Source organism: Podarcis vaucheri (assembly GCF_965113315.1).
Source record: "Podarcis vaucheri genome assembly, chromosome: 12".
NCBI lineage: Eukaryota > Metazoa > Chordata > Lepidosauria > Squamata > Lacertidae > Podarcis > Podarcis vaucheri.
Genome location: NC_138750.1, coordinates 44,738,163 through 44,760,299, shown reverse-complemented (window position 1 = coordinate 44,760,299; position 22,137 = coordinate 44,738,163). Strand labels below are relative to the sequence as shown.

Below are 22,137 nucleotides of genomic sequence, written 5' to 3'. Positions count from 1 at the left end.
GCTCAAACCAAGCCTCCTTACTCATCAGCTGGATAGCGGAAACCTGCTCCAGGGCTAAGACCTTCTCAGGTGCAAAGCCACCGCTTTCATTCTACCCTCCTTCCCCCAAAAGTGGGGGCGGGGGAGTGAAATGGGGCAACAATTAGATAATTTCCCTCCCCAAACACACACAAATAAAACTCTGAGTGAGACACTTTGCAGAGCGTGAGAAGAGAGTATCTGGCCTCCAGATTTGGAGCGGAGTTGTTATTCCTATCCCCTACTCCGCACCCTTCCAGTCCAGCCCAGCCCGGGCAGCGCCGCGCCGAGATCTGCCGGGCTACCACCGTCCTGGCTGCCAGCACGTGCAGTCGGCGACCGCACCCTCCGTCTATCTCCATAGAGGGAGGGGGCTGAGAGATGGCGAGAAGGGAAAGGCAGGCGGAAACGACACCCCCCCCCCCCACGCACAAACACAAAAATCGGCTGGGGAAAGACGGCCGAAACTTTTGAGGCGCCCCAGTCTAGAATCGCACGGCTACGTGACAGCCAGGCAGGCTTGGAAAAGGAGGGCGGAGGTGGGGGGGGGGAGAGGTCTCTTCTCTTCCCCCGAGGCAGATTTCCAGCACAAGGCACCGCAATAGTCCAGAGGAGGTGATGGACGGGAGAGAGAGAAAGAGAAAAGCAGCCGCTCGGCCGGCCGGCGACTTACCCTGGGGCTCATCCGCCCCCATGGTGGCCTCGGTGCGCTCTGCGCTCGGGACGGAGCCCCGCAAGGAGGGAGCGGTGCGGAGGGAGCAGGCCGGGTGGGGAGAGAGAGAGAGAGAGAGAGATGCCTCGCCCCCCTTCCCTTCCCTTCCTCTCCTCTCCAGCGCTCGGCTGGCTTTGAAGGGAGCGAGCAGCTCTCCCTGCAAGTTCTGCAAGCCGCCTCCGCCTCCTCCTTCCTGAACACCTTGTGGGCTTCCTTAAGTTCGCTTCGGCTTGAAAAAGGAAAGCAGCCTCTTTGGCAAACCCACAGAACCGGGCGGTAGCATTCTCTCAGCGCACTGTTTGTCAACACACACAGAGAGAGCCACAAAGACATCACCGTGGCTTTTAAACAAAAAACAAAGCACACCATGAAATCTTTGGAAAGTTGCATCCTTGTTGTTTAGCAGGGATAAGACACATAAACTTTCGGTGACAGCTTGGTCAGGTTTTTGGTGGTCCAGCTAGAGGTGAGGAACGTAGAGCAGCACTGTCTTCTTCTGGGTAACTTTCCTGCGGGCCACAAGCTGGCGGTCAGCGGGGCCAGAGGCACACTTGTACATTTACACATGTAAATTTTACCTCTGTACAGCAGTCTAGTTTCTAGACATGCTCACACACCCCTCTCAACCCTCCATACCCACGAGCATCCTCAGAAAGGACACACAATCTTCTTATGACTACACTTAGAGCTCACCTTTCCTCCAAGGAGCTGCTCTAGGTGGCATGAATAGTTCTCTTCCTCCCCATTTTATCCTCACAACAACCCTGTGGGGGAGGGCTAGGCTGAAAGTCTGTGACTGCTCCAAGGTCCCCAACATGGCTGGGATTTGAACCCTGGTCTGCCAGGTCCTGACCTAGTCCAACACTCTAACCTGTACACCACACTGGCTCTAAACGTAAAGCAAAATTAAGGCAAATTTGGAAGGACCTGTTGAGATGGAACAACTGTAATCCCAAGCCTATGCAGGTTAGCGTTGCACCAGTAGGGGGAAAGCTCTATAGAACACAGTGGAAATTACTTCTGAGCAAGACACCAAAGGGAGGACCATGACTCAGTGCATTATGTTCAATCCATTACATCTCTGGGGAGGACTGGGAGAGAGACCCCCATCTGAAACCCTGGAGAGCCACTGCTAGGGTACTAAACTGGAAGGACCAACAATCTCACTCAATCTCAGGCAGCTTCCAATGCCACCAAGCAAAGGAGTGTGCAGCAAAAGAACTTTTGATAATATCAGTAAACTTCCTCAGGGACTTCTCCCACTTCTCTAGAACAGAGATTCTCAAGCCATGTGCCGTAAGAGCCTCCCTCCCACACCTCTTTCAGGACACAGCTTGAGAATCCTTGTTCCAAAATGCATGCCACGAAAAATTAAGGCAACCCACCCTGGTGCTTAAAATATTCACGCTGCACAGCGCTTGTGCTTCTTTTGCCTCTATATGGGCCACAATATCATCCCAAAAGAGGCACTGGATGATGAGTCACAAAAACAAACTTGAAAGTCTCACTATCACCTCATTTACAGCAAGGGGGGCCTGTTGATTACCAGGTACTTCAGCAGATGAAGTCACTCTTGCTTAGGGAGGGAAATCCTGGGGCTGTTCCTCCCCACCCCTTGGTTTTAATGCTATATGAAGATACCATGACCATGTAACCATTGACATGGTAAACCTGTGCCCAGGTTGTACCACTTCAGACTAAGGGGGGGGGTGTTGCTTCAGATCATGATTCTCAGCTTCCTTAAAGCATCTGGATGGCCACTGTTGAAAAGAGAAATGGACCGCTCCATCCCTTCCTACTGTGGTCGCATGTTTCCCCATATCTTTTAATATCCTGCTTATTATGGATTCATTTCCTATGAATGGAGTCTCTACCTTCCACCTTGCACTTGTCTTATCTATGCAGAGCAAGAACCATGTTCTTCAGGGTCCCTGTCAGCTCAGGCATACTGACTTTGCTTCATTCAAAATGCATAGAAGAGTTATTTGTTCAAGAAGAAAGCATAATACTTGTACCAGGAGAGGAATACAGGCATCCACAGGAATTATTGTCACTGTGGGGCGGGAGGCAAAGAAAAACACTGAAAGGAGGGAGCAAGCTTTTTTATTTTTTATTTTGCAAAGAATAACACCTGTACATTTTGTTGCATATCTCAGGTTCTAAAAATGCAATTAACTTACTCATTCTGAAAAATGAAGGCTGGGAATCTGGGGGTTAGGGTTCATCTGGAAGGTTAAACATGTTGGGCGTTAATATAAAGCATTACATTTTTTAGACTGATTCGGGTTTTTTGCCATTTAACAAGAGTGTGACACAGAAAATTATTAGGTGAAACTTTCCCCACCATGCCAGGTGATGTTTGGGCCTCCTCACAACTCTCAGCACCCTTTAAAAGCAACAGTTTCCTGAATTCTTTGAGGGAAAGCGATGGCTGTTTCAGTAGTATAAGAGGGTTTTAAATGTCATGTGTGAATGTGACAATAACAAAGAAGGTTAGCAAACCTTCCCGGCAAGCAGAAGAACGGGAGAAGGGGCAAAGCTGTCTGTGGAAAAATGGGATGGACGGCCATTATTTACTCTTACAAGGGGAGCGAAAATCTAAGATTATTCTCTAATAAAGGAATGCTCTGGAGAATGGCAGCAGTGGCCTATTGGGGAAAAAACACACCACTTTGCTTATGCATGGGAGCTTCAGTCTGTGCTTTTTATGGTGTGAGATGATGAGAGATTAAACTATATCTCCCCTTCACATTGTGTCCCCTTATCACATATTACTTTTGATGAGTCATGTTGTGGTAAGTGAAGTGCTGTGTCTGCTGAAAACCAAGATGGGTGATACTGTTGTCTTCAGGGGGCTCAAGGCCTGGCTGCAAGTGATTATTCCCCAAAGCACAGGCACCTAGATTGGCAGATGTTGCCCCATCCTCAGCTTTGCTTGACCAGGGTCAGTGATTTTCCTCTGCCTTTAGAAGACAGAACCCACTCCCTATTTCTTCCCCTGTCCTTTACATCTCATGCGTGTTTTAGATTATGATACCGTAGGTCACATGCATCCCATACATTTGCAGCAACATTATACTGCTTTAACAGCCATGCTTTTCCCCAAAGAAATCTGGGTACCACAGTTTGCTGAGGGTGCAATCCTACACGTGTCTACTTGTAAGTAAGTCTCACTGAGCTCAATGAGGCTTACTCCCAAGGAAGTAGGTGTGGGATTGCAGCCTCAATGACACGAGCAGACTTTAGCAGCTGCCAGCTGGTTTCACTTTGCAGAAGTTAATATGTGTGTTAATTTTTCATTCAAAACTCTCTCTCATTTTTACACTGTTTTCTCTAAAGCCCTTGAGGCCTGGTTTGCATTTCAGAGCATATCTCGAAACTGCCAAATACCTGAAGGCGCGACCATAACTAACTCATCACATATGCAGATTAAATGTGCAGCTCTGTTTCTCCTCTTATCCTACACAGAAGATCTTAGAGCTGCAATATATTACATGTTCAACAGGCGCTATTCAAAAACAAAGTCACAATTAGCCTTCCCAGGGAAAAATGCCCCAGGATGGCTAGCCACCTGTTTAGAAAAAATATGCACCCCTGTATTTTATCTAAAGCAGAGGAGCACCCAGTGCTTTACCACAACAATCTGGAAAGAGGGGGAGTTGCCTCTTTTCTTCTTTTTTTTACTAGCTCTTTGCTTCCTTTTTCACAGCATTTTTGACCTTGGTCATGTGGTGATTAAATTTCTTAACAGTTTTAACAGCTTCCTAAACATTCTTTCGCATGAAGAGCAGGAGGGCTTGTGGGAGGCAAGGAAGGAAGCCAAGCAAGCAATCCTTTTTGCCAGTGTGCTCCTTGACATATCACACAGGCTTATTCACTGTACCTCACACATGATGCTAGCAGGTGCAGTCCTCAGGTCATCTACTCCAGAGCAGCCTATGAATCTCTTTCGTAATCCTAGAAGGAATACTGGTTTGGCCTGGGACAAAGGCTGTAATTCTATGCATAAAACAGTGAGATAAACATAGGAAGTGTTTGGATGCAGCACTAAACCACAATTGTGCAATGTGAACAAGTCTAGCCTTCTCCTGGTCACACATGGCCAAGAAGAGGAGTTGGGAAGCTTTTGTTAAAACACATACACACACACACAATTTGTATTGTTTTTTAAACAAATGTAAGAGCCATGAAACACTTATCCAGCAGTACATCTAATGGTGTTTGTTCTATCCAAGGCCTTTAGACATAAACTCACACTTTTGCTTCAACTTTTAGCTAACAACATCCTTTCCTTCACCTCACGGCTCCCCACACCCGATCAAACATTGTATAGGAGGGTCTCCTGAGCCTCCAGATTTTTTTGGGGGGGAGGGGATATGCGGCTGTAGCATAGAAGACAGGGCAGGAAACTCCTTCTAAAATAGGTATCCAACTTTCCACGCAAAATAGAAGATAATCTGTAGCTATAGAAGGGCAGCAAACACATAGACAAACACATCCCTTAACTGATAGGGCATCAGACTTCAATTCAAATCCCATAGAGAGATAAAGCAGAACTGGTGCTGTTGTTACTTCTCTTCACCTCTGTGCTAATCCAAAGAAAGCATGACATCTGAGATAATACAGAGGCAAAGAGCATACTTATTTACTCTATACATTTGGCTGCCAGATAAATGGATGATCTATCTCTCTGCCCTTTATGAATCTTATCAAATGGTCATTAATTTGTTCTTGCTTCATCTCAGCTGCTCCCTAAGCTTCTTTGGGGAGTCTTTCTTGAGACTACAACAAGGGGATGGGTAATTAAGATAAGCTTTGCAAATGCTGACCTGCTAGATCAAAGAGGGGTTCAGGGAAAGTACTCAGGCCCACCATACATCAGTAAAGATGGAACAGATAACTTTAAGAAGAGGTCAATTGCAAGTCAATTACATATGCTTAGGATTGTTTTCTGAATTAAACAAAATATATGAGTTGTCCTCTTTTTGCAGTCAGGAAGTAGAGAATTCCTAAGAAGGGATGAGCCAAAAAAGATCCTTGCTAGTAAGTCAACAAAAGTTACAAGGCTACAAAATTGTTCCTGACCTGCCTGCCCATAATAAATTCGTACCTCTGTTAGGGAGCAATCCTAAATACAGGCAACTCCCCATTTACACGGGGGTTACATTCAGAGGTATCACGCATTTAAGTGAAGTCATGTATCTTGGGAGCACCAGTGAAAAAGCCTGCAAGCACACAATCGCTCCCTCCAAACCTTGTTGCTCAAACTCGAACTCTCCACAGGCCTCAAAGGTCAGTGCAAGGGCTCCTGGGATTTCACTTGCAAAGGCTCGTGGAATTGCTAGATGCTGTTTGTGTGCAATTTTTCCAATTTTCACACTCTTTTACAGACATTTTCACCCCTTTTTGTTTGCGGTGATGCACTGTTGCCCATGTCTTGTATGTACATAAATGGGTAGTTGCCTGTATGGGAAGCCAGCATAAGTTACGCTTCCTTAAGTTTAGCCAGCATAAAGTAACCCAGATCCAAACCCCATTCAGGAGTGAGGCTACTGCCAGCTGAGCCAGCCTAAGCTTTGCAAAGGGGAAATAACCCTTTGAAATAGAGTTGAATTACACCACCTGCCAACCTAGCAGTTCGAAAGCATGTCAAAGTGCAAGTAGATAAATAGGTACCGCTCCGGCGGAAAGGTAAACGGCATTTCCGTGTGCTGCTCTGGTTCGCCAGAAGTGGCTTATTCATGCTGGCCACATGACCTGGAAGCTGTATGCCAGGTCCCTTGGCCAGTAAAGCGAGATGAGTGCCACAACCACAGAGTCATCCGCGACTGGACCTAACGGTCAGGGGTCCCTTTACCTTTAGCGTTTCACGGGCACAAGTTCTGCCAGGTTGCCAGGTCACATGAATAAGCTGAAGAAAGTTAAGATCCAGCATTTGCCCATCCCCACCTTCAACCACCCATTTTCCAGGCTTACACTAGGGTAAGTTCCAGCAGCTGGAAGACCACAGGTTCCCCCACCCTGCCCTAGATCAATAAATTCTAGCATGGTTGAAGTACAGGCAAAGGACTGTGTGTGATTACTATAGACAACTCAACTGCTTTTGCGCTTGATGCTCAGTTAGTAGTTTGAGCTTGGATAATGTTATGTGGCATTCAAGAGGGCTGCCAGTTTTACTGAACTCTGCCTAAGTCAGAGACTTTCTCAGTACATTGAATAGGGGAGAAACAAATAATTTCCCTTTATGTGAGCCTCACAAAGGAATGAATGGTTGAGAAATTCATGCAGGGAATTCGTTTGTTCTACTGGCCATGCCTCTCAGCTAGAACTTGACTATCTGTTTGGGTGATCTGACAGAAATCTTTCAAATGAGTTCATATGCTGCCATATGAGAACTGCCAGGTTTCTCTGACCATATGATAAAGCAGTTAGAGGTCCACAAAACAGTGACTCTTGCACTTTTCAAAGTTTTGCCTCTGGTGAGACCCTCTGTGAACAATGTGCTTTATTCATTAGGTCATGCAGTCTGGGGATCTTTCAGTGCAGCCTCCATAAATGCACTCCAGACTCGAGAAAAAGCCTGGGTCATTACGCAGCTCAGGGCTCATTCGCACATGCAGTTCTTTCATTAGATCTGCCATCACTAGATTACTCAACACTCAAGCCTGGGTCCTACGTGCAGATAGCACAAGTGAATACTCTACATTTGTGGCAAATGTGTGAGCTGACTGTGAGAAGATGTGAGGAGATTAAAAAGCATCTAACAGAACCTTTGTTAGAACCTCAATACCAATTCATATAGATGTGCAGAGGAGGTGGCCAAGATGATAAAGGGTCTGGAAACCAAACCTTATGAGGAACGGTTGAGGGAGTTGGGTATGTTTTGCCTGGAGAAGAGAAGACAAAGAGATTATACGATATGGAAAGAAGATAAAAGTCCTGACCAGAGAAGAATGGTAGATTAAGTTGATGGATTATGCTGAAATGGCAAAAATGACTGGAAGAATCAGAAATCAGGAAGACCAAAATTTTAATAAAGAATGGGGGAAATTTATAATTTATCTTAAAAACCATTGTAAACAGTTAAAATTGTTAGTAGGAATGGAATAACACTTGTAGTTTAGTGGTGGATTTTGGATATAATGAAGATGTAAAAGATTTGGATTATTATAAAAGATGCAGGAGGAAATGATTAATAATAGGACCCACAAAGGGGAGGAGGGAAGTCCAGGAGATTCTATGGAATCTTCTCTTTATGTTGTATGTTGGATATGTGATTATAAAACTGTAATCTGGAAAACAAATAAATAAACTTATTTCAAAAAAGAAAGCCCCCCCTCAAAGAGATCAATGATAGTCATCTTCAAATATATGAAGGGCTGTCACATGGAAGGAGGAGCAAGATTGTTTTCTGTTACTCCAGAGGACCCAAAGTGATGGATTCAAACTGCAAGAAAGTAGACTCTGACTAAACATCAGGAATAAGAGCAGGTTGACAGTGGAACAGTCTACCTCAGAAGGTGGTGGACTCTCCTTCATTGGAGAGACTGGATGGCCATTGGACAAGCATTCTTTAGTTGTGATTCCTGCATTGCAGGGGGGTTGGATTAGATGCCCCTTGGGGTCCCTTCAATGGTATGATTCTATGAAATGGTGGGTGAGCACATTTCAGAAACCACATCATTTCCATTTAGAATCAATCTGTCCTTAGGACAATGCAGTTGCAGTTTAATGAACAATGTGAGCATGAGGTTGGGAGGGAAGGAAATTCTCCCCTATCTTGTGTAGTCATGCTCAGGCCCATCGCCTTCTTTCGCAGCCAGCATATAAATGTGTGTCCTTGCTTTAAAATATGCACACGCATGCAAACAACAGGGAAACAGAATAATGAGTAGCATGACAAAGAGCAGTGTTGAAGATTAAAGAGCCTTGTGGTCCTCTGTACTTGTTATACAGTTTATTTCCTGCAGCCGGCTGCTGTACTACTGTGGTATTACCGTCCCTGTTTCTAAGGGACCATCATTCCTCCTAAAATTACCAGGAGCTGTGGAGCCAGCAAACTCGCTCTGGAGAGCAAATGCATCTTAGTGTCCAAGTGAACAAAGTCCAAGTAGCAATTTTCTTGGAGATCTAAGGACATAAATCTGGCACCAGTTGGAAGCAAGAAAGTGAGGCACATTGTAAAAGGAATAATAATTACGGTACATTTTTAAAATTCTGTTTTTTGTTTGCAATAATTACAGCAGTGATCTGCTACTTTCCCCTGTTTTGTTGAGTTCAAAGCCTTTGAGTTTGGAACAGTTGCCTGGGTAGATAAATAATACAGAGCCTGTGTTCAACAAGGAGGGGCACCCTAACCAGCAGCTGGCTGGCAATGGCCTACTTTTGCAAATCTAGAGGGAGATGTGGAAACAGTGCACCCCAGGATATGTCTGGTTAAAATGGCTCTGCAGAAACCCATGAGCAGCCAAACAGATGAAAGAAGGAACTGAGTAATAAGGCTGCAGTCCTAACTCTGCTTGCCTGGGAGTAAGACACGGTGAATTCAATAGGACTTACTTCTGAGTAGACATGGATAGGATTGCACTGTAAGCCAGCAGCACTCAATGGAGAGAAGACAGCTGTGCATTTGGGCTAAACTGAAAGTTTTTAGCTGGGAATTTAAGTTGATTGCAAGTAGCATCTTTTTGCAGTGTATCTAGAACTAGGCACCATTGTTTTTACTTTTATTATACAGGATTTATATCCTGCCTTTCGTCTGTCACCATGAAACTCAAGGCAATGTCCATGTCTTCTCATTTCAAAGAGTATATTGCAAAGGATTATTATTTGTTCTGCAGGTCAAATGTTCATTGCAGCACACTGGTTGAGAGGCAGAGCAAGAAAGTGCCCAGTTAAAAATCTCACCTATGACTTATTTTCCATGCTCATTAGAAGGATTTGGCAAGCTTCAGTTGCCTATGGGGAGAATAGTGCTGACTTCTTTGGCACCTGAGCTGCCAACAAGGCCACTGGGAGTGGAGTCCCCACTCTGACTTCGGGCACCTAGTACAGATCCTGCTTCATCTCAGACAAGCCCAATATTCCTTCTGAGGCTCCCTACTTCAACTTGGCATTTGGGACCCTTCCAAAGCTGCTGCACACCCCTAGGATTTAGGCATGTGTATATGTCAAACAAGGATAACATTGTGCATCTGTTGAAGTGGGCACTAAGCCACCAAAACTTATTACAGGGCTGTCCCTACCATTAGGCAGAGGCAGGCGGCTACCTTACGTAGATGATGCTGGACAGTGGTGGCAACATTCACACACACACACACACACACACACACACACACACACAATTCTTTGTTCCCTGCTGAACCCCTCAGCCATTTGCAGTGCTCTGATGGTACCTGTCCATCCAGCATATATAGGAATAGTGAGCTCACCCTTCATTTCAGGAATCAAAACATTTTGGGGCCAGCTCTAACAACTGTTTGTCTTTTTTTTTACACCTTAGAGCCACAGGGCTACCCCTCTGAAAGTTGTAACCAGGGCTTGTTTTTCAAGTTCAATTTTGTCCCTTTATTTCCAGGCATATAGTTCAAGCAGCAGGTCATCCTAGCTAATGTTAACCAACACCTTGCTTATTGGAGATGCAGTAGACTTCTGACTTACAGGGTAAACTATTTTGCAGTTCACCCGTATTACGTAATGAGGCATTATTCTAGCAAAATATACTTTGGGGCCCCTATGGTAGGTACGCAGGGAGTGAAACTCATTTTCAATCTATATTCAAGAGGTGATTGCTGAAAAGCCTAGCAGCTTTTCTTCAACTTTCTCTTAGATCTTTCTCAGCAGGAAACAATTACATGTAATACCAATTTCCTGCAGAATCTCACAAATCCTTCCCTGCAGGGATTTCACCTTCCAGTGGTCTCTAGAACGCACTACACAGCATCTAATTGGAATAGTACTAAGTCAGAGCTGCTAGGTAAGAGGAGGTTTTTTTCTATGTTATTACTATTACTCTGTTCCCTGAAGGCTGGATACTTTCAGATTATCTCAACTTTTCCAATAGGCTCATCTTTTTCAAGATCATCTCTGCAAATCAATACAGCTTATGATGGAAGGTTTACTACAGCATGGTGAGAAGGATGAATATGATGCTGTGCTGCACAGACAGAGAATTTGGACACAGAATAGGACTTACTGCCTCCAAGCCTGCACATCACTTAATGACTTGCATCTGAACATGTGAACTTAAAATGAATTTGTTTCCTTTGAAATGCATTTGTTTCATCCATCTCCATTACTGGAACCAAACTGCAGGCTTCCCTGCCAACAGAAAGAGCAGCTTCAGGGAGACACCCCCCCCCCCCGTATTAAGAGACCTGTTACAGGTCTGACTTGTTCAAGATCCGTATTCCAACTAATGTAACTCCAAAACAAAGCCTCCCCTTTCTGATGTCATCATCTAGCTGGATATAACTATTTTTACTACAGTTTACATCAGGGGTCGGCAACCTAAGGCCCATGGGCCACAAGCGGCCCACGGGGATCGTTTAACCAGCCCATGAGCCGCCCCCAAACCAAGCCACCCGCTCAGCAAGTCCCCACACACTGCGCTAAACCAGCACAGCACAGCGACTCGCTTCCGTGGCACCAGAAATCGTGCGTGCGCTCACACACACACACACGCAATCCAGCCCACAGAGGGATCTCCGCTGGAGTGAACCAGTCCAGGCAAAGTAAACCTTGCTGACCCCTGGTTTACATCATGACCAAGGCAGAGGGGAAAAGAGAGGTAAACTTTCCCTATCAGCCCCCTGTGACCCCACAACTGCTATTCATGTTTTCTAAAACAAACTGCACATTAACTGCATCTACAGAACACCATACAGTATCTAGTTTAGGACACAATGGGATTCTGCTGAGTGAGTGGTAAGCTTGGAAAATTCTACCCATCAATTAGGTTTATTTTATTTTTTTCATTTATATCCCACTCTTTTTCCAAGCGGCTCAGGAAGGCTTACATGTCACACTTTCTAAGAAAGAAGGGCCAACAGGCCTCTTCTTGCTCAGTAATGATCTCCAGACATTCAGCTAGGTCTGCATTTTGTAAAACCCTATCCATCCTTTATACAGTTGCAACTGTTTATTAGCCAAGCTCACACTGAGGTGGCATTTACAAGCCATTTGAACCAGCTCCCAGTCTTTTAGCCAAAAGAGAACAGCATTTCCACATGGAAAGCACATAATCACCTACAGCTTAATCTTGAAGGTTAATAAGGAAAGGCACTAAGGAATGTGCTGCTGGCAAAATGAAAATAAAATAAGAAAAACGTAGCAATTAACCTTCTCTTGAAAATGGACTGTTGCATAATGAGAGACTAGAACAGACCAATTGAAGGCATATCTTGAGGATAAAGGACATCTTTGAAACTCTGCATGAAGGAATAAGAATATATTTATTGTGGAATAAGTGCTTGTGGACCAGTGGTGTAGTAAAACAGGGACAAGGAAGGGTGCTGCCTGTTATTTCACAGCTGGGATGATAATGTCACCTCCTGAGGTGCTATTTGCCAGACCCCTGTATGCCAAATAAAGAAACTGTTATCAGATACAAACTCACTCAAATAAGCTGACCAGAGGAAGAGGTACGGTAGGTTAACATGCATGATGAGGGTTAAACTGCCACTTTTAGTTTGCAAACGTTCCAAAATGGGACAACAAAAATATGACAAAAATATAACGAGCAACCTTTTGAAGCATTAGGGTTTAGTAAGTCAGATCACATAGGCAGGGTCGGATTAAGACCTTTAGAGGCCCTATGCACTTAAAAGATTTTGGTGCCCCCATATATAGATCTAATTCAAAATATAAACAATAACAAACCATCAAATAAAATTGTGTTTTTCAAAATGAAATGAAACCTACAAGAAGATGGAAAATAATGTTGTTGTTTTTTGTATACTTCCACTATTTATATTTGATTCCCCCCCCCCACTTTTACTTTTTCTAAGTGCAAAGCCTTTGCAGTGGCCCTCCAGGGATTCAGGCAGGGGTTGTTCCCAGCCCTACTTAGAGATGTTGAGGATTCAACCTGGGCTCCTTTGCATGTAGAGCATGGGCTCTACCACAGAGTCACAGTGCTTCCCCAAGCACCCCACGCCAGTACACTTCTTTGGCCTTTAAATCATCCTCCCTCCCCTGACTTAGACACAGAAAGATTAGAGTTGCATTTCAAAGATGGCCATCTGCTGCAGGAGAGCCCAAGTCCTATGTAATGACAGCAGCCAGCTAGCAAAAGCCTCTGGAAAAGACTTCTGGAGGTCCAAGGAACTGATGGGAGAAAGGGCAAGGAGTTAACATGGCACTAAGTTGCAATCCCTTCTCTTGGCTCCTTCTAGTAAGCCTTCTCCGTGGTTATCCACTGGCTAGAGGGTTTGGTTTAATGTTGCTCACTTCCTTCCACCTCCAGCTGACCTTTTCAGATTATGCCAACATGGAAGAGGCAGGACTTCCCCCACTTTATGTTGGCATAGTCCCCGTGCACGTGGAATGGAAGATTCACCAGTCCCTCCTGCCATATCCCTGACCAGGTTGGACTGGCAGCTGACGAAGGGAGGAACACACAGTTACACCCCTTTGCAACCATAAAGCATACGATCCACATATCAGTAGGAATTTAAGCAGACTCAGAGGAGCTGGTACATCTGCATGGGGATCCATTACATAAGTGGCATGCCGGATGAGTGGGCTCTAGCTAGGTTTCTACCTGGAGCGCTTTTTCTTCTCAGTCCCTCCCACAGCTTGATATGGGAGATGGTTGGGTAGGTTATTACTCATGTCAGCACAAACTGGTGGTACCAGTCATGCCTCTTCAGTTGAGAAGGAATATTCTGGCTCAAACATTCCCCCCCCCCCCTTTACAGCATATGTATGTGATGAGATAATACACATCTGGAGCTGAACAGTCACTGAACTCTGCAAATCTTCCTTACATAGTGTGTGGGCAGAGCAACTGTATATGGGAGATTTAGCAGCACCCAATCATTGATGTTCTGCTTTAAGCTGGAAGTAGAATAGCAGCCTTCTAGCACTCTGTAGATAAATGAGCAGTCCCGTTCCCCCAAGTCCTAACTATTGGAAGGGGACAATTTTCATTGTGGCCATTAAGTGTGGGTGAACTTCCTTTCATGCACTTCCAGTCATGATTCCCCCTGCCCTCCACCACAGCTGAACTTTGGGAGTGGGGAAGAGAGAACAGGTATAATGGCAGTGCATGTGGAAAAGGAAGTTTCCTAGAGAGAAGAGGCAGACCAAAGAGAAGCAAATGGCAAGAGCAATCTATCCTGGGTAGAAAAGCAGGGCAATAGGCCTGGGGAAATTGCACTACTATTCCACATCGTTAAAAAAAGGGGAAGGTAAGCTTTTCTTAGCTCTAGAATGAAACAGCAACTGAACAGAGAAAACATGAAAGGGTAATGTTTTGTTCAGGATATTGTGCAGATGCCCCATAAAAATGGATGAATAAAGCATACTAATTTCACAGTAAATGCCCAGTGTGGACACAGTCAATACCACCTATACAAGTGAGATAATCCTAAATTATTCTAGACTTTGAAGAAAATGCTTAAGGCATTTGATAAGGACCATTTCACACTTTACATGTAAAGTATATGCATAAGATGTACTGTATAGAGTACACACACAATGTGTGTACATTGTATGTATAGATGTATAGATGTATAGATGTATAGATGTACACACCTAGTATGACAAAAATATATGGGGGATCTCCAGTTGGCTGCAGCTCCTTGTTAAGTGTACACTCAATGGCAACTCCAGGTTTGCTCTGCAGAATATGTCCAATGCCTTCAAAGGCTTTACAAATGTGTCCCCTTGACCCATTTAGTTCATACCTGTCAGAGTCACATTTGAAAAGATGTTCAAAAGCTATGAACAGTCTCCCCCCCCCCCAAGTCCTAACCTTCACCTGCTATTTGTGTCTTTAGGAAAATTCCTTTTTAAAAAAAGAGAGGTTGGAGGGCTGACCATGAATCTCCAACCATTTACTTTGGCCCTCAGTCCAAAGGGTTTTCATTGTCTTTGGTCTGACCTGCTTGCTTAAGCTTCAAATTTGGATCACACATTATCTCAAGTGCATTTTTTCATTCACAGGAGTTGCCAATGCATGAGCAAAATAACATCCAATCCATCATGTGTTGGAAACTTGGGACTCATGGACTGGACAATTATGCACCTGAGATCAGAGAGTCATTGGCCCAATTTGCACACAATGCTAAGCCAAACCATGGCTAAGCGTGAACAAGCAAGCATGTAAGTGCATGGCGTGAAGACCACAACCTCTGTTTCATTGGCCACATAATATTTTGTACATTTGTTTTGCATTGTTACAAACATTGATTTGTTTTTGTTTCCTATTCACTGCTTTTGATTATCAAAATACAGTGAAGAAGTCTATACAGAATACAAGAGTCTTGGTGGTCTTCCATTTATTTCGCCACCTCCAATTCAGTTTCAAAATGAGCAGCAGTTGGAAAAGCTCAGTTAAGTTTACTTTAGCTTTCCTTGCTGTAATGTGATTCCCTTCTTTCCAGGGAAGTGAACTTTGAAGGTGAACAAAACAAAATAATTGTTGGAGGTATCAAAGATTGTTCAACAGAAATAACACAGAAAGTGATACTACGGACCAAAATGTGCTGATATAAGAGGCCAGCTAAGGCGGGAATTCTTCCCCCAGGGAGTCCTTCCACAAAGCACACAGGCCTATCAAAGCAAGAAGGATAAGGAAGCTCCGTGTAGGATTCCTTTTGCTCTTTGCAACCTTTGACTAATCTTCCTCCATGGACAAGTGATGCCAAGCAGTGACAGAACTAAGATCCTGCTGTGCAGGCCAATCAACAGTTCATCCACAGTCCAGACCTCCTTGTTTTATCACTCTCTTAACTGCACTTCTAAATGAGCACAGGGGGCCCATTTCCTAAGAAAGGGTAGTGGGAACGAGAATCATTGTCTGCAACTAGAAAGAAGATTTGATTCCAAGCAAAAAAACTGGATTGAGATGGATGGAATGTAGTTTCAATTGTGCTCATTTTAAATTTGCTTCATTTTTAATGCCACAGTCTGCTGAAGGCTGTAGGTTAAATATGATTCTCACATATGACTAATTCTTTCTTTGCAATCTGTTTCTGTTTTGACTGCTTGTTGCTCTTATGAGTTTTTGACAGCTTAGTATGCATGTTTTTAGGATGTCAGTTATGGTAAGCTGAACGGAGGTTTTTTTGGGAGAGGTAGGGTAACAAATGGGTGGGGGGAAATATAAATATTCATAATGTGTGGGTGATCCTGCAGCAGCAGGTAAATTAATCTGCGAAGGGTCAATAGGTCCATCTGCTACACCCTTCTCCAGCCAACTTTCATATGGTGGAAATTAACCTCAGGGTTTTGTGGGGGTTTTTTTGCTTTGGTGCTGGTTAACTGATTGGGGTCATTTGGGTCTGAGAAAGGTCAGTTGACCCCAGATTATTTAAAGCCCAAACTGATAAATGTAAGCAGAGCACATGACAGACTGCTCCTTGGAAAATAAGTTCTGGTGAGGTGGCTCAGTTGCGAAGTAGAGTGGAGGTGAGAAGAGAAATTACAGGGTTCAAACTACTAGACAGTAGGTAGATTCAAAGGCATATGCAGATACAGGTGTTTCCATCTCTGTACAGGTGGGTATATATGTGAATTGGCAATGCCACGTTGACCCACTAGGCAACTATTGAAATAGCGAACTCAGAAAGCGACACGGAATAATCACACATCTCTGTTGGCTCAGGAGCAAACAATCTTGTTACCAGTTATCAGTACAGTCCATTGTCCAGGTATACAGATATGGGAGTAAGTTTTATTTAATCTCAGTAAAAGTAATGCCTGTTAGCCCAGCGGTCATCAACCTTTCTGGGATGGTGAGCACTTTTGCAAACTGGATAAATGCTTCCTCAACATCTTCTGTTGGCTGCAACAGAGTGCTTCTCTAGAGCTTATTATCAGCAGCAGGAGGGCCCTTTGGGCACTATGGACGGCCTATGCAGGTGTATTTGCATCTGTGGGTGCTATTTTGGTAACACACACACACACACAGAGAGAGAGAGAAATTAGCCCTTGTTTTGAAAGCATTTTTAACTATGAAAAGCGCTTTGTCCCTCTAAGTAACTTTTAACAAATTGTGTCTTTGGCATCTGACCAAATAACTGGTGCACTTTCAAAAAGCCATTAAAAAAAAAACCCACAATCCTCTTCAACTTGTTATCACTCTGCATAGCAACATGCTTTATTTTCATGGGCTCCAAATATTCATTTAAGTAACTTTCCAAAGTTAGTTCTGTGTTAAGTTATGCAGCTAAAGTAACAGCAGTTTTGTGGGTAGATGTTATCCTGACTAATTCTTTGCTCCGTGTGGGGGAGGAGAATCCTGCATCCACCTCCCTCCCCCCCCCTCTCTCTCATACACACACACACACACACACACACACCTATTAACCAAGTTTTCATTTTTACAGGACGCAATCACTCTTTTAGTGAGTAATTTTAGTGAGTAATTCATTATTACAAGCGTAAATTTCAGAGGATTCAAGAATATACAGCTTGACGATTTCAACAGCTTTTTTTAAAAAAATGAAATGAAATGAAAAACAAGCCACCAAAGCACAGAATCTCATTTTGGTGGGACTTGCTCAGCATCATAATCTAGAGGCTTTGGCCTGGTGAAAGTCATTAAGAATTGGGCATCTCAAATCTCTGACAAAATATTCTCTGTCAGGAACTGAGGTCCAAGTACTGATAAAAAAACCTAGAGCAGGTGAGGAAGCAGGCAGGTAATGTGGAAACAAGGGTGCAAGGGTGGGGAACCTCTGGTCCTGGGAGAGTACCTCTCCAACACCACTTGATAGCCAGGAGGATTCTGATCCGTATTATTATTATTACTGTTGATGGTGATTATGAAGATATTGCTTTCGATGCAAACATCTCAACTGTTGTTCTATCTCTAACCAGCTTCAATTTCCTTTCCCAGCCAGCAGCCTGGCAGTATAGAGAGTAGAAAACCAGTGCCGGGCATACTGGGGTCCCTGTTTAAGACTTCTGGTGCCTCATCAGGCCCTAGTATTGAATGAATCCTGAGTATAAGTGAATCACAAGTGCAAATGAATCCTGAGTATTCTCACCAGCTTCTTTTGCACATGTCCAGTGGAGAATGCACAGCCACAGCTGTATAAAGCCTGAAGCTCTTTGCGCAGGACACCCCCTTTGTTTAGCTAGATTATTCTGAGCTCACAGATCTTCCAGTAGACGCTGCAAGTGCAGAGACGAAAAGCTGGAATAATCGGCACTGACATAATCACAAGATGCTTGGCTGAACATGAGGGATGACTAGGCCAGTGGCTATAAGCATCCCTATGAGGCTAATGTGCCTGTATTGTCGATTCCGGTGAAGAACCCTTTCTCCATCAGAAATTAAACGGAGGGAAAATGTGTCTAACTGCCCAGCCTGTAGCTCCCTGACTGTCAAGGTATTTATATTGAACCTGATGGGTGTCCCACTGATTCCAGTTGGCTTGGATCTAGCGGCCAATTTCAATTAACTCTTTCCTTGATGGAGGAAAGCCTTTAGTGGAAAATACATTAAAAAGCTGCATCAGAAAATGGCATTTTAATACCAGAATCATAGAATCATGGAATCGTAGACCCCAATGTTCCCCCTCCCACCATAAGCCTTTCTCTTCACCACCACCATTACCTGCTGCCCTGCTCCGTTTCCGCATCCTTGTAGCACCCATTTGCCTGCTACATAGGGAGCCAACGAAGGAGCTGTCCGTGGCATCTCCTGGTCCTTTTTTGGCTAATACTCCATAGTTTGGGGCAGAGCAAGAGATGCGTGAACAAGGAGGTTGCAGTGGTGATGTGAAAGAGCAGGGGCAGGAGATTCATGTCAGTGGCTGCCTGGCTGGGGGTAAAGGCACTTGGCAAATACCCAGCCATGCGGATTTTATTTCTGCATAGGACTCACTCTGGTTATCTGCGTGTATTCTGGACAAGAGACCTGACACAGGTGCTTCTAGCCCTTTCATCATCATCTCAGAGGACCTGAGAGAGTTCTTTCAGTTTGTTTGCAGCACACATCAGCCCTGCAGAGCAGAAAACATTTTAATCCACCATGGGAGGAAGAAATGCAGTGGTACCTCGGGATGCAAACGGGATCCATTCCGGAGCCTCGTTTGCATCCTGAACAGAAGGTAAGATGCGACAGCGCGTCTGCGCGGGTCGCATTTTGCCGCTTCCGTGCATGCGTGTGATGTCATTTTGGCCATCTGCGCATGCGCGAGCAGTAAAACCCGGAAGTAACGTGCTCTGTTACTTCCAGGTCGCTGCAGAGCACAACCTGAAGCATATTTATCCCGAGGTATGACTGCACCAGTTGCTGGAAGCTACAGGAAGGGAGACTGCTCTTGTGCTCAAATTCCGCTTGCAGGTTACACACAGGTATCTGGTTTGCCCCTGTGAGAACAGGATGCTAGACTAGATGGGCCATTGGCCTGATCCAGCAGGCTGTTATGTTACAGAAATAAAATTTGCAAGGGCTAACAAATCTGCCACTTGCTTTTCCAGAGTGACCATGATAAGCTGCTTCTTGGTGGTGGTGGTGGTGTTTTTTTTAAAAAGAGCTATGGCTCTGTGAGTGGAGTGCTCCCATTCCCTGATGCTCTCAGCTAACACTTTGAGCTAAGCCCAGAGCCTCCCAAGCTCATCCCCATCCTATTTCAGTGGTGACACTCTCCTTCCTCTGGTCTAAACCCAGGAAGCTCCATTTTCTAAAGGAGGACCCAGTTATGAAGAATGACTCCACAGTTCCAGAAAAATGAATGCACACAACATGTGCCACTTTCATTTTTTTAAAAAAGAAATGCTAATTAAGGCTGTAAGATACTTGAAAAACCAAGGTTTTGCAAACAATAGGGAAAGCAAGATCACATAAGTGCCTTGTTTTTCTGTATATGTAATTCAAGTCCATTTTAAAAGGGCTAACATACTTCTCTGGCAGGTTCCCATAAATATTTTCCACAAAAGTTCATTTTTCCACATGAGCAAACGCTTTCAGTGTGTGTGTGTTTTAAACTAAGTCTTGATATGGAACTTAGAAAATTCTTGGCACTATTGTGTGGAGTTAAAATGACATCAGCTGGACTTTCTATATTGAAACGCAACCACATTTCTTTGTTCTGAACACATCAGCTTTGCATCTTTCATGCAGCTCTTACCAAAAATAGAGTGTGATTACAAAGTGGCCGTCTGTATTCAGAGCAACCCTGACTTACATGCCACAAAAGTGGGAAACCCTAGGGCAGCATCTCTCTCAATGCAACAAAAAGAAGTACCATCATCATGAAGCAGGGGTGGTGTGTCCCATTTTTCCACCTGGGGCAAAACAGAAGGTGCTGCTCTGCCACTCAGCCACCACAGCCTCTTTTATATGGATAGCGTGGCGGCACCTGTGTAGCACTTTAATGATGGCTGCTTCCATCATTGTAAGGAAGGGTATACTCATTGATGGAAGTGTGTGCTCAATTCTGACCAAACTAAGCCTCCTATGCTCTACGATTGGTCAGGATCAAGTATACATTTTCCAGAGTTAATGCTCAATATATTACTTCTGCTACAGAGCCAACATAGCCGATTTTGTGTCCTGGGCTTTTTAGACACGTCTACCCATATACCACAGTGCCTAGGACTTGCTGATCGAAAGGTCGGCGGTTCGAATCCCCGCGTGACAGGGTGAGCTCCCGTCGTTCGGTCCCAGCTCCTGCCCACCTAGCAGTTCGAAAGCACCCCAAAGTGCAAGTAGATAAATAGGGACCGCTCTCCAGCGGGAAGGTAAATGGCATTTCTGTGTGCTGTGCTGGTGCTGGCTCGCCAGCTGCGGCTTAGTCACGCTGGCCATGTGACCTGGAAGCTGTCTTTGGACAAGCGCCGGCTCCCGGCCTCTTGAGCGAGATGAGCACGCAACCCCAGAGTCGGTCACGACTGGACCTGTTGGTCAGGGGTACCTTTAACTTTAACTTTACCCATATACTATCTGAAGCCAAAGGGGTGCATTGGTTGCCAGACGTTAAATATATTGGCATTATTTTCAGCTCTCCTAGCCCACTATAATGCTCTGCGCTGAGTGTGATTGAACCAGTTGCACTCCCCTAAATCCACCTCTGGCTGTCAGCCAGCCAGCCCACACGTGCCTGCCATCTTACTTAAATCTAGTCCAGGGGGTGGCCCTGGCTATCAGCTTCTTCCTCCCTTTTAGATTCTTTACGTGGGGACCAAACTAGAATTAGTTGCCTCTGCCACAGGCTCTGGCTCCAACTACTGCTGTTGGCTCTCTGCCTTCTGCCCCACTAGCCTCAATGAGCACCAACCACCACTGAAGATATGCATACCTCTGCCAGAACTACTGGCTTGCTTCACAGCCATGCTACCCATTCTCAGGCAAACAGGAGCCTTGCATCCTTCATCAACCACAAGACTCATAAAAACAGTGACATTGAAGATGACATTGAAGACAGGCACCTAACATTTCTAAATACATACAAGTGTGTATTTTAAAGGGAGGGAGATATATGTTTGTACCACAGAGGTAGGGAACCTTTTTCAATCTGATGGGCCACATTCCCTTGTGGTCAACCAGCCAGGAGCCACATGCCAATGGTGGGGAGGGCAAGAGGCAAAAGTGGGCGGAGCAATGAATGTGCATTGTACAGTATGCTATATTCTAGCAGTGCAAGCTTTAGAGGTTTACACACATATACATACACGTATCTCCAAGCCAGAGGCATCACAGTTCAAGGACACATTCCAGCCATGCAGAAGCACTCAATGAGTGTCTGCAGCAAGCCATGGAGGAGTTTGGCCCAGGAAGGGCCTGACTATAATCCCGAGGGCCAACATGTGCAAACACATGATCTTTTTCAGCATGCAGGAAGATGATGTGCATCACATATGTGCATTGCCTGCATTGCATCTCCACACATACTAAGAAAGACTCAATGTGGTGTAGTGGTTAGAGTACTGGACCAGGACCTGGGAGACTAGGGTTTAAATCTCCAAACAGTCATGGCCTTGGGCCAGTCTCATTTGTATAAATGAGACAGTGCATTTGTATAAATGAGACTATTGTATTTTAATGTTCTGTTGGAAGCTGTCCAGAGTGGCTGGGGAAACCCAGCCAGATGGGCGGGGTATAAATAAATTATTACTATTATTATTATTATTATTATTATTATTATTATTATTAGCCCACATGCAAGTGTCTAAGCATATGGCACCTATGAGGGAGCCCACAAAGCAATTTCCTTTCTTCCAGTTTT

The 22,137-nt window shown here is 44.6% G+C and overlaps 1 protein-coding gene and 1 long non-coding RNA gene across 5 annotated transcripts in view; one reads left to right on the top strand and one right to left on the bottom strand.

Annotated features, from left to right (window-relative positions):
- LOC309515731 overlaps positions 1-22,137 on the top strand; it is a 606,047-nt gene that overhangs the window by 162,080 nt on the left and 421,830 nt on the right. The gene's annotated exons all lie outside the window — the stretch shown is intronic.
- Positions 1-22,137, bottom strand: part of JCAD (junctional cadherin 5 associated) — a 76,000-nt gene that overhangs the window by 40,255 nt on the left and 13,608 nt on the right. The window contains exon 1 of one of the 4 annotated variants that reach the window (XM_082193739.1): positions 692-867. The exons of the other annotated variants lie outside the window; for them this stretch is intronic. The gene's annotated coding sequence lies outside the window, so the exon portion shown is untranslated. Of the gene's footprint in view, positions 1-691; positions 868-22,137 lie in introns of those variants that run through there. 4 annotated transcript variants of the gene reach the window in all.